This window comes from Capra hircus, chromosome 5 (genome assembly GCF_001704415.2).
Source record: "Capra hircus breed San Clemente chromosome 5, ASM170441v1, whole genome shotgun sequence".
Classification (NCBI taxonomy): Eukaryota; Metazoa; Chordata; class Mammalia; order Artiodactyla; family Bovidae; genus Capra; species Capra hircus.
In genome coordinates this window covers 55,861,148-55,874,761 of record NC_030812.1, presented here as the reverse complement: position 1 = coordinate 55,874,761, position 13,614 = coordinate 55,861,148, and the positions used below count along the sequence as shown (strand labels likewise).

Below are 13,614 nucleotides of genomic sequence, written 5' to 3'. Positions count from 1 at the left end.
AGTGAACTTCGGGAGTTGGTGATAGACAGGGAGGCCTGGCATGCTGCGATTCATGGGGTCACAAAGAGTTGGACACAACTGAGCGACTGAACTGAACTGAACTGAACTGAACTGAAGGCAATGGCACCCCACTCCAGTACCCTTGCCTGGAAAATCCCATGGCCGGAGGGGCCTGGTAGGCTGCAGTCCATGGGGTCGCTAAGAGTCAGACACGACTGAGCGACTTCACTTTCACGTTTCACTTTTATGCATTGGAGAAGGAAATGGCAACCCACTCCAGTGCTCTTGCCTGGAGAATCCAAGGGACGGGGGGCCTGGTGGGCTGCCATCTATCGGGTTGCACAGAGTCGGACATGACTGAAGTGACTTAGCAGCAGCAGCCACCTGCAAGGAGCAGACTGTCTTCCAGAAATTTTTGTCCCTCAGGTGGGAGTTGGTAATAGTAATGCAGAAACAATTAAGGATGAAGGATGTGCCCTGGAAACTGGCAGGAAGCCAGGGAGCCATGAAAATCATAGACAAACACAAACCCTACTAAGGGGTGAGTCATGACTTTATTACTTGAAAGAAACAGGAGATTTTTTTTCTCAGTGAACAGGAATCTCTTCAATCATAAATTCCCAAAGGGCCATGCACCAGACACATACCAGCCCCCACACGATCAGCTTTCCTTTCGTGAATCCTGAAAGTAATATGATGGTGTGGGGGTCTCAGGAGCTTCAGGCTGAGAACAACCACAGGAAGGTCGGAAGAGAGAAGGAAGAGACAGGAGGCCGGGGTGACTCTCACTCACCTGGGAGCTGCAAGGCCCAGAACTAGAAATCTTTCAGGGAGATTCACTGACAAAATTCTCTGCATCCTTGTCCTGGGGGCTGCCGGGGGGCCACATTCCAAGTCAGCAGCTGTCAAGCCTACACACTCGAGAACGGGGCTCTCACCCCCTGGTGGCACTCTCCCAGTCTCAGGAGGACCACAGTCAAGACACAGGACATTCCACACCCATCCTGTCATCTCCTCACAGGATGAGTCCTCTGAAGAGAGGCTGAGGTAACAAAAGGGGCTGGAAGGGGCCACGAGTGAGGGCTAATTGTGCAACCTTGTTTCCAGCCCTACCTGTCTGCTGTCCACCTACTGGAGTGAGCTTCCAGAATGGACACACAAAGCCTGCCTTCAGGTCCTAAGTGTCTGATTCTGGGAAGAGATGATATTTGTGGTGGGGAGTCACCGAATCTGTTCTCCAAAACCACCAGAATGGCCAAGGGGAGGAGGAGAAAAACTGCCTGGTGGATGCTGTGTGGACTCTGGCACGGGTTGCAGCCTCTGCTCATGTCCATCAGACCAGACCTGGCTCTGCCCCCAAGGAAGGCATCCCGGAATGGGAGGATTGGGGATCTCTGAAGGTCCAGGCTGAGGGCTCAGGATGGTGTGCATTGCACTTGTTTTTCTTGCTGATCTGGGTCTTTCTTGCTTTCCATGGGTTTTCTCTAGTTGCAGGGAGCATGGGCTACTTGTTGGCGTGGTGCATGGGCTTCTCATTGCTGTGATTTCCCTTGTGGGGCACAGGCTCCAGGCCCGTGGGTGTCAGTACTTGTAGCACACAGGTCCTGTATTTGTAACTCAAGGGCTCTAGGAACACATGCTCAGTAGTGGTGGCACATGGGCTTAGCTGCTCTGTGGCATGTGGAATCATTGGGGAACAGGGTTCGAACTCCTGTCACCTGCATTGGCAGGTGGGTTATTATCCACTGCACCACCAGGGAAGGCCTGCACTTTGTTTTCAATGCATTTGCTCTTCTGTCTTGTCTGAGATAGGGCCTTCGAGTGACAGTCCACACAGTTGGCCATGGAACCCATCTCCGTGAAGCCCTGCCCCCACCACTTGTAGGACCAGCAGGATGACCAGGGCCTAGTAACCTCGCAAGCTCTCTACATTCTGGAGAGGAGTCCTGGGGATGAGTCCAAACTTCTGGAACACGCACCCCCAAGGCATAAAGTAAATCAGTGATGCTTTATTTGATATCAGTTGGTTTTATGAGACTGGCTATGTATGTGTGTCTGTAAATAATAAATTGAAAATCAGAAGTCTTCAGATTAAGCATGAAGCTCTAGCAGGCATTCAAGTAGTTGAAATTTTCTACTATAATTTTGAGGGAAAAAGTAATCAATGGAAATTCTTGCTTTTATTTCCTCTTCAGGATCCTATTCCAGCCGAGGTTTACTGAGTTGGCACTAGGCTGATGGGTCGGGCTTGGTTACCTTCCACTGTCAACAGATACCTTCAGGCATTTACCAGAAGGCCTTTATCTCCCCTGCCCATTTCTATCCTGGGGAAGAAGGAGACTGGAGGTAGCAAAGATACTGTGAAGAGGTGGACGCAGGCAAAGCAAGGGGGACTGGAACCCCCAGTGTCTCATACCCTCCCCCAAATACGGCTTCACACAGCTGGATGTGGGTTACAAGGCACAAGGAACAAAATGGAGACTGAACTCCTGACTCAAGATCCTCAGCCACAAAACTTGTTTCTTTCTTCATAATACCTCTGAATCCTAAGCAATGTCCCAAGAGAAGCCTGGGGTGGAGGTGGCGAGTGAGGTGAGAGGGGTATCCCAGGGATATGAGAAGCCTCCTGTCCACTCGATTTCCCTCCTCCCATGTACCCTCTCTCCACCCAGTACCCAACTACCCCCTATCATGCACCCCAGTCTTGGGTTACAGGGCCTTAGCTGGCTGAGGGTAATACCAGTACACCATAAGATCCATCAGGAAGCTGGGCAGGTAGCTCATGGGGAGGTAGATGAACTTGGCATCCCAGCCAGGTAAATATCGGGTGCGGGGGTGGCAGGCGGTCAGGGCGTGCTCCATGCAGTCAGTCACCAAGGACAGATCCTGAGTCCACGGTGGTTTCAGTAAATTCAGTGTCTTCAAGACTGTCCAGAAGGAGACACCATCTAAGTTATTCTCATTTTCCAACCCTCCCAATTCCAGATCAACTTCAAAGTTTCTAAAAATTCCTTTCTCTCCCCAAATCATCCTCCAAATTAAATCAATTAATTTCACTGGAAAGTGTCCCAACACCCCCATATTTCTATCCACACTAAGTAAGCCCACTCTAGAGCTCATCCTGTACATATACTACATAATCTGAAGATCTCTAAAAACACTAGAAATGAGAAATTGAGGCATCTGAAACAAGGTGGTTCTAACACCAGCTTGCCATGATTCCATGGGTGGCATCACTCTATGACTTCATTTACTTGCCCAAATAAAAGAATATTGTAAGAGAAACTGGTCCCCTGGTCTGCCAAGCCTGGATTCTTTCCTTCTGTCATCAGTTGATCACATGGGACCCTGGAGATGAGCTCATGTCCCCACAGTGTGGGGGGACTCAGAGCCTGGAGGGTGGGCCTGAGACTGGGCAAGGCATTGATGATGGACCCAGACTTCCAGACAAGAGTTGGTTTCTCTCCCCAAGGACCACAGCTCACTCACAGTCAGCAGGGAAGTTTTCTCCATAGAGTTCTTTCACCTCTGGGATGGCCTGATTCCACAATGCCTGGAAGTATCCAGAACCCTCACCTTGGGTCATATTGGTAACGAAGTAACCGGGCTCGATCATAGCCACCTTCACTCCGAAGTAGGAGAGCTCCCTTCTGTGGACAGGACAAGGGGTAAGGAATTGAGAGGTCGTGCAAGTAGAGCATGAAAGAGCAGTCAGAGACCAGTACAAGACTGGGTGAGATACTCTGGGAGCTCTCAGAAGTTGTGAGATGCAGAAGCCAGGGAGAGAAGCTCATGGTGATGTTACCACTTCTCTATCAAGCTTGACCATTTCCACAATTATTTAACACTCCATGCCTATCAGCTCTACATCCTACCAACTGTGCTGCAGAGCATCACTGAAATGCTGCCTCCTCCTGTTTCTCTCACTACAAAAATTCACCACATTTGTACATTGTGTCTTTCCACAGTGCACATCTCCTGTCTCCCCTCTCCCACCCCAGTATCCCCTCTGTCCTCTAAGGAGTATCCACCTGCCTGTGGACAGAGCTTCTACACATCAGAGCCACCCTCTCTCCTCAGCCAGTAGTCTCTACCATTGATTTGACTAGGTGGTTCCCTTAACTAATTGCTTCAAGGGGTACACTTTCCCCCAGGGCTCCCAGAACCTAAATACCACAGCAGCTGAGTACATGGAAGCCCTGCACAGTCAAATCTATCCATTATTGTGCCTCCAATAATTTCTGACCATGGGCCCTCCTGTAAGGTAGGAATAAGTTGAATCAAACTCTACAGGTCTAGGAACAACTGGGTGTGTGAAACATAGGAAGGTGCTTCCCAGCTTCCCAGTGAAAGTCATACACAGAGTAAGGGAGAGGGACCTGGAAAGAAGAGCCATTAGATCTGTGATGTATGAAAATCTCTGCAGAAACTCTGCCCCACTCCCCGCCAACCCACATCCCCCAGCCTCCGGCTCAGAGCACAGAAGCAGAAGAGAAGAAGGGTATCCACCACAGGTCATTACCTGAGGGAGTCTGAGAAGGCCTCCACGCCTTTCTTGGATATGCAGTAGCCTCCACCATGGATGGACACCCGGCCTAAGACACTGGAGACGTTGACCACACGGCCCCTTGCCTTTCGCACCAGGGGCAGCAGACTCAGGGTCACATCAATCACCCCCAGCAGGTTCACATCCAGAGCCTTCACAAAGTCCTATTTGGTCAGCCACTCATTGGGTGCCACAGGTCTGCAAATGCCAGCATTATTCACCAGACCCCAAAGTCCTGGGAAGAGAGAGGACGAGAGGGCAACACTGAGCTGGGCCCAGGAGAGAGGACTGAGCCATGGTGCCATTCACCCTCCGACCTGGAAGGACTTTAGGAGAGAGGCTGCAGGGGAGGGGCTGGAGCAGAGACCAACACGCTCCTGGGGGTTTGCAGAGTCCAGACCCTGTGAGCAGTGGGAGGACAGAAGGTGTGCTCCCTCTTGACTCAAGTCTTCACACCACGCCTACTGCCTGGTGACAAGGAACTAGCACCCCAGAGCTGATGAAGGGAAGTATGGAGCTTGAGGACAACTTGTGTGTCTATAGTCTCTAACTCAGAGGGTGAAGTTGTGTCTTTCACAGTCCCTGTTGTCTTTGCAGACATGAGAAATATGCCCTAGCTGCTCAGATTTTCTGACACCTTCAGGACTGAGTGGTTAACAGCTAATATAAGGGAAAGAGAGGGAAAGAGAGAGAGACAGTGAGAGAATGAGGGCAAGAGAGACAAAAAAGAGACATTGGATAAAAGACAAAAACAAATACGACTATAGTATGGATGCAGATTGTGTGGATAAATACGACTTGAAATCCTGGGTTGGGTGGGAATTGTGGATAGGCCCGATATTGACCTCTAGAGCCTGGGCTTGAAACACCCCATCAATACTGAGTCATGTCCCTGCAGGAATCTGGGGGATTACATGGGGTATTTGGAGGGGAGGTTGGGCTCCCTCTCTTTACCCATCACCCATAGAACTCAGAGTCCACCCTCTACCCCAGAAAACCCCACCTCTCCTCCCACTCATATAAGAGATCACTCTAGCCAATCTCCTCGGGAAAGATTCACCAGCTTGAAGGAAACTACCCTGCGGGAATCAAAGACACAATCCTAAGGATTTCTTTTTTGCTCTTTTTTTTCTTAAGTTTTAATTGCAAGATACTTTATTTAATTGAAGGTTAATATTGTGCTGGTTTCTGCGATACTTCAATGTGAATCAGCCCTGGGTATACAGAAGTTCCCTTCCTCTTGAAGCTCCCTCCCACCTCCCATCCTATCCACTCCCTCTAGGTGGTCACCAAACACCTGATCTGAGCTCCCTGCATCATACAGCAAATTTCCACTGGCTTCCCACTTGACATATAGTAATTTATATTGGTACTGATGAGCCTATTAGCAAGGCAGCAATGGAGACAGGGACATAGAGGACAGACTTGTGAACACAGTGGGGAAGGAGAGGGTGGGACGAATCGAGATAGTCTCAAGGTTTCATTTAGGGTAAAAACAGTAACCAGAAGCCTCAGGGCAGCAAGAGCAGGCATTCAAGGTGGCTGGGGTAGGACTGCCAAAAATATCCACACAGAGAGCTGAGTTCCTCCTCTGCTCAGAAACACGCATGCCTTATAGGAAGAATATTCTCCAACCATTTGTTATCAGAGACACAATCAATATACATGGTTATAGTGTAGGGACTTGGGTAAAAAGAAGTTTATTGAGATATCATTTATGTTGAATATGGTGAATAAAAGGTAGGAAATGATTATGTATCATACCATAAAGTACTTTTTCATAAGTATTTAAAAGTATAGTATTTTCTCAATCATAACCTATGATGTTTTTGAAGAAATTTGGGTGTTACGTCTGTCCCCCACACGCTCCTTGACTCAGTTGGTGGTTGCAGTGACATTCTCAGTCTTGGTGACGTCCAGGATCACTGTCTGTAGACTGTCTGTTGTCTGGTTCCTCAGCTGTTCAGCCCCCTGCTCTGTCAGACATGCAGCCAAGACCCTCAAGCCTCTCAGGTCCAGCTGCCTGGCCAGCCGGTTCCCAAGGCCGGAGTCACAGCCCGTGATAAAGATGAATTTGTCCTGGAGGTGGCTTACCACCTGCCTCTCCCGGTCCCAGCGCAGGAGGCAGTACAGGACAATGAGGACCACGAGATACAGTGACATGGCTTTGCCGGGGACAGACACACGCAGGCTGGGGTGGAATAGACTGAGTAGTGATCAGACTGGAGGAATTAAGAACACAGGATTATGGTTGGCCAACCAGCTTCCATGCTCTCTGGCAAGGAGTTTTCAAGATTTTCCTGTTTATCTTCTTCAGTGAATATTACTGACTCGAACCCCAAAGCATACTCTTGTTGCTGGCCAAAATTTTGGCCTTCTCTGTTCACAGAAGCCGAATGAAAAATACAGACAGAGTTTAGAGGAAATAGAAAGGGGCTTTTACTCTCAGCCAGTGGAGAGGGGAACACAATAGGCTCATGCCTCAAGTACTGTGCCCTCCCACCCCCATTCCATGAGGAGTGTGCTGTTGCTAAGTCGCTTCAGTTGTGTCTGACTCTTTGCAAACCCATGGACTGCAGCCTACCAGGCTCCTCCATCCATGCGATTTTCCAGGCAAGAGTACTGGAGTGAGTTGCCATTGCCTTCTTCAATGAGGAGTGTAGGGGCTTACATAAGGCAAGGGCTCACAGTCAGGAGTCAGTGAAGAGGAATAAAGCTGATAGGATCTTGATTTCTTCCTCATGCATTATTTCAAAGATAGTCATAAACTAGCGTCAATAACCCAGTAACTGAGTCTGGCAGTTCGGTGGCTCTGTGGCCTTCTTTCTGATATGGAACCACAAGGGGAAGGGTGTTGTAAGGGTAAACAGCAGATAAGGGATGTATTTAGCATAGAGTCAATGGAGAACATGTGAATTGTAGCTCCTAATGAATTCGGGGGCAGAAAAGCAAACTTAGTTACAGACATACAGGGTTAAAAACAGTTAAAGTGAAAAAACAGCTAGGAATGTCGATGCCTGCTACTGTTTTATCTTCTTTGTTCTCAGGAAAGGAAAAGAGAAACACTCATTCCTCTTTTTTCCTTCTCACTACAGCACTCTTTGGTACAGTTGCCCCATTTCTAATCGAAGCCATTATATTTTCAGCACAACTTCTTATGGATGACAATAGTTTTCCCAACCACCTAAGCCTGGTCCTCCCTCTCCTCCCGGTTTCCCTCTACCCATTTCTCCCCTCTCCACCCCCACCTCCATACATTAGAACACTTACACATCTGGTTTCATGGTTCACAACTATCTATATACCGAGAGAATATAATCAATCTGGTTTTGGTATTGACCAATTGTTGATGTCCATGTGTGGAGTCTTCTCTTGTGTTGTTGGAAGAAGGTGTTTGCTATGACCAGCACATTCTCTTGGCAAAACCCTGTTAGCCTTTGCCCTGCTTCATTGTGTAATCCAAGGCCAAATTTGCCTGTCACTTAGGCGGCTGCCACTGGTGCACTAAGCACAGCCAAAAGGAGCTTCCCCACGTCCGAGGTCAGGGGCAGAAGGCGGGAGGACCCCATGCCCGAAGGGTGGCAGCCAAGAGGAGTTACCCCATGTCTGAGGTCAGGGATAGCGGCCGACAGTGCAAGGCTGTGACGGCACAGGAACAGCTGAGAGGAGCTACATTGTGTCTGAGGTCAGGGGCAGCGGCCAGAAGGAGCCACCCCGCGTCTCAGGTCAGGGGCGACGGCCAAGAGGAGCTACCCCAGGTCCAAGGAGCGGTGGCTGCATGGGCGCAGGAGGGCCTAGAGGAGCCATCCCACATTGAAGGTCAGGAAGGGTGGCGGTGAGGAGATACCCCTCATCCAAGGTAAGGAGCAGCGGCTGCGCCTTGCTGGAGCAGCTGTGAAGAGATACCTCACACCCAAGGTAAGAGAAACCCAAGTAAGCTGGTAGATGTTGCAAAAGGGCATCAGAGGGCAGACACACTGAAACCATACTCACAGAAAACTAGTCAATCTAATCACACTAGGAACACAGCCTGCCTAACTCCATGAAACTAAGCCATGCCTGCAGGGCAACCCAAGACAGGCAGGTCATGATGAAGTCTGACAGAATGTGGTCCACTGGAGAAGGGAATGGCAAACCACTTCAGTATTCTTGCCATGAGAACCCCATGAACAGTATGAAAAGGCAAAGTGATAGGATACTGAAAGAGGAACTCCCCAGGTCAGTAGGTGCCCAATATGCTACTGGAGCTCAGTGGAGAAATAACTCTAGAAAGAATGAAGAAATGGAGCCAAAGCAAAAACAATACCCCGCTGTGGATGTGACTGGTGATAGAAGCAAGGTCTGATGCTGTAAAGAGCAATATTGAATAGGAACCTGGAATGTCAGGTCCATGAATCAAGGCAAATTGGTAGTGGTCAAATAAGAGATGGCAAGAGTGAACGTTGACATTCTAGGAATCAGCAAACTAAAATGGACTGGAATGGGTGAATTTAACTCAGATGACCATTATATCTACTACTGCAGGCAGGAATCCCTCAGAAGCAATGGAGTAGCCATCGTGGTCAACAAAAGAGTCCGAAATGCAGTACTTGAATGCAATCTCAAAAATGGCAGAATGATCTCTGTTCGTTTCCAAGGCAACCCATTCAATATCATGGTATTCCAAGTCTATGCCCCAACCAGTAACACTAAAGAAGCTGAAGTTGAACGGTTCTATCAAGACCTACAAGACCTTTTAGAACTAACACCCAAAAAAGATGTCCTTTTCATTATACAGGACTGGAATGCAAAAGTAGGAAGTCAAGAAATACCGGAGTAACAGGTAAATTTGGCCTTGGAGTGTGGAATGAAGCAGGGCAAAGGCTAATAGAGTTTTGCCAAGAGAATGCACTGGCCATAGCAAACACCCTCTTCCAACAACACAAGAGAAGACTCTACATATGGACATCACCAGATGGTCAACACCGAAATCAGATTGATTATATTCTTTGCAGCCAAAGATAGAGAAGCTCTATACAGTCAACAAAAACAAGACCAGGAGCTCACTGTGGCTCAAATCATGAACTCCTTATTACAAAATTCAGATTTAAATTGAAGAAAGAAGGGAAAACTGCTAGACCATTCAGGTATGACCTCAATCAAATCCCTTATGATTATACAGTGGAAGTGAGAAATAGATTTAAGGGACTAGATCTGATAGATAGAGTGCCTGATGAACTATGGACGGAGGTTCGTGACATTGTACAGGAGACAGGAATCAAGACCATCCCCATGGAAAAGAAATGCAAAAAAACAAAATGGCTATCTGGGGAGGCCTTACAAATAGCTGTGAAAAGAAGAGAAGTGAAAAGCAAAGGAGAAAAGGAAAGACATAAGCATCTGAATGCAGAGTTCCAAAGAATAGCAAGAAGAGATAAGAAAGCCTTCTTCAGTGATCAATGCAAAGAAATAGAGGAAAACAACAGAATGGGAAAGACTAGAGATGTCTTTAAGAAAATTAGAGATACCAAGGGAACATTTCATGCAAAGATGGGCTCGATAAAGGACAGAAATGGTATGGACCTAACAGAAGCAGAAGATATTAAGAAGAGGTGGCAAGAATACACAGAAGAACTGTACAAAAAAGATCTTCACGACCCGGATAATCATGATGGTGTGATCACTCATCTAGAGCCAGACATCCTGGAATGTGAAATCAAGTGGGTCTTAGAAAGCATCACTACAAACAGAGCTAATGGAGGTGATGGAATTCCAGTTGAGCTATTTCAAATCCTGAAAGATGATGCTGTGAAAGTGCTGCACTCAATATGACAGCAAATGTGGAAAACTCAGCAGTGGCCACAAGACTGGAAAAGGTCAGTTTTCATTCCAATCCCAAAGAAAGGCAATGCCAAAGAATGCTCAAACTACCACACAATTGCACTCATCTCACATGCTAGTAAAGTAATGCTCAAAATTCTCTAAGCCAGGCTTCAGCAATATGTGAACCGTGAACTTCCTGATGTGCAAGCTGGTTTTGGAAAAGGCATAAGAACCAGAGATCAAATTGCCAACATCCGCTGGATCATGGAAAAGGCAAGAGAGTTCCAGAAAAACATCTATTTCTGCTGTATTGACTATGCCAAAGCCTTTGACTGTGTGGATCACAATAAACTGTGGAAAATTCTGAAAGAGATGGGAATACCAGATCACCTGACCTGCCTCTTGAGAAACCTATATGCAGGTCAGGAAGCACCAGTTAGAACCGGACATGGAACAACAGACTGGTTCCAAATAGGAAAAGGAGTACATCAAGGCTGTATATCGTCACCCTGCTTATTTAACTTATATGTCGAGTACGTCATGAGAAACGCTGGACTGGAAGAAACACAAGCTGGAATCAAGATTGCCGGGAGAAATATCAATAAGCTCAGATATGCAGATGACACCACCCTTAAGGCAGAAAATGAAGAGGAACTAAAAAGCCTCTTGATGAAAGCGAAAGAGGAGAGTGAAAAAGTTGGCTTAAAGCTCAACATTCAGAAAACGAAGATCATGGCATCCGATCCTATCACTTCATGGGAAATAGATGGGGAAACAGTGGAAACAGTGTCAGAATTTACTTTTGGGGGCTCCAAAATCACTGCAGATGGTGACTGCAGCCATGAAATTAAAAGATTCCTTGGAAGGAAAGCTATGGTCAACCTAGATAGCATATTCAAAAGCAGAGACATTATTTTGCCGACTAAGGTCAAGGCTATGTTTTTTCCAGTAGTCATGTATGGATGTCAGATTTGGACTGTGAAGAAGGCTGAGTGTCAAAGAATTGATGCTTTTGAACTGTGGTGTTGGAGAAGACTCTTGAGAGTCCCTTGGACTGCAAGGAGATCCAACCAGTCCATTCTGAAGGAGGTCAACCCTGGGTGCTCTTTGGAAGGAATGATGCTAAAGCTGAAGCTCCAGTACTTTGGCCACCTCACGCGAAGAGTTGACTCATTGGAAAAGACTCTGATGGTGGGAGGGATTGGGGGCAGGAGGAGAATGGGACGACCGAGGATGAGATGGCTGGATGGAATCACTGACTCAATGGACGTGAGTCTGAGTGAACTCTGGGAGTTGGTGATGGACAGGGAGGCCTGGGGTGCTGCAATTCATGGGGTTGCAAAGAGTCGGACACGACTGAGCGACTGAACTGAACTGAATGAATGCATTTCTGACTCTTTTGTTGACTATGAGGGCTACTCCATTTCTTCTAAAAGAGTTTTGCCCAAAATAGTAGATACAATGATCATCTGAGTTAAATTCACCCATTCCAGTCCATTTTAGTTCATTGATTCCTAAAATGTGGATGTTTACTCTTGCCATCTCCTTTTGTCCACTTTCAATTTACCTTGATTCATGGATCTAACATTCCAGGTTCCTATGCAATATTGTTCTTTACAGCATCGGACTTTACCTCCATCACCAGTCGCATCCACAACTGGGCATTGTTTTTGCTTTGGCTCTGTCTCTTCATTCTTTATGGAATTATTTCTGCACTCTTCTCCAGTAGCATACTGGGCACCTACTGAACTGGGGAGTTCATCTTTCAGTGTCCTATCTTTTTGCCTTCTCATACTGTTTATGGGGTTCTCAAGGCGAGAATACTGAAGAGGTTTTCCATTCCCTTTCTTCAGCGGACCACATTTTGTCAGAAATCTCCAGCATGACCTGTCTGTCTGGGTGGCCCTACATGGGCATGCCTCATAGTTTCATCGTTAGAGAAGGTTGTGGTCCATGGGATCAGTTTAATTAGTTTTTTGTGATTGTGGTTTTCATTCTGTTTGCCCTTTTAGAGATGAAGATAAGAAGCTTATGGAAGCCTCCTGATGGGAGACACTGACTGAGGGGGAACCTGGGTCTTGTTCTGATGGGTGGGGCCATGCCCAGTAAGTCTTTAATCCAATGTTCTGTTGATGGGCGAGGCTCTGTTTCCTCCTTCTTGTTTGACTTGAGACCAAAGTATGGTGGAGGTAATGAAGTTAATGGCAACCTCCTTCAAAAAGTCCCATGCATGCACTGCTGCAGTCAGCGCCCCCGGCCTTGCAGCAGGCCACAGCCAACCTACACCTCTGCCACAGCCTTCTAGACACTTACAGACAGGTCTCGTTCAGTCTCTTGTGGGCTCTCTGCTCCTTTCTCCTGGGTCCTTGTGTGTATAAGGTTTTGTTTGTGCCCTCCAAGAGTCTGTTTCCCCAGGTCTGTGTATGTTCTGGTGGCAGTTTGTAATCATTGGCTCTGGGCTTAAAGAAAACAATTTTCATGTGACTAAGACAAAACATTGTAGAAAAAAAATGTTTGTCCTCTTTTCCTTCTTGAGAACCCTAGACTCCTTATCAACCTTATCAATACTTATCAGCTTATCAATACTTATCAGTATTGATAAGACTCCTTATCAACCTTATCAATACTTATCAGCTAAGTAAAACTCTCTTACCATGATACTAAAGACATCGACCACACAGCCCCTCACCTTCTGCATGAAGGGCAAAAGATTCAGGGTCACGTCAATCATCCCCAACAGGTTCATGTCCAGAATCTTCACAAAGTCCCATTTGAACAGCCACTGGTTGGGTGCAGTGGGTGTGGAAATGCTGGTATTATTCAACAGATCCCAGAGTCTTGGGAAGAGTGAAGGGTGAGAGGGCAACACTGTGCTGGGCCCAGGAGAGAGCACCCAGTCTTGGTGCAAAGTCACCTTTCAACCCAGAGAGGACTTTAGGAGAGAGGCTGAAGAGGGAGCAGCTAAAGCAGAGACCCTCATGCTCCTGAGGGTTTGGGGAGAGCAGTCCCTGTGAGCAGTGGGAAGACAGAAGATGTGCCTCCCTCCTGACTCTGTCTTCAAGGCCCAGCCCACTGCCTGGTGACAAGGGGCAAGAACCCCAAATAGGATGAAAGTAGGCGATGAAGATGAGGAAATCTAGTGAGTCCATAATCTGACACTCAGAGGGTGATGTTCTGGCTTTTCACAGTTCATGTTGTCTTTGCAGTCCTGATAAATATTCCCTTGCATTTTCAGATTATCTGAAACCTTCAGGATGAGTAAAAGG

At 47.2% G+C, this 13,614-nt stretch overlaps 1 pseudogene; it reads right to left on the bottom strand.

The window, feature by feature from the left end:
• Positions 2,630-6,709, bottom strand: LOC102183574 (annotated as a pseudogene).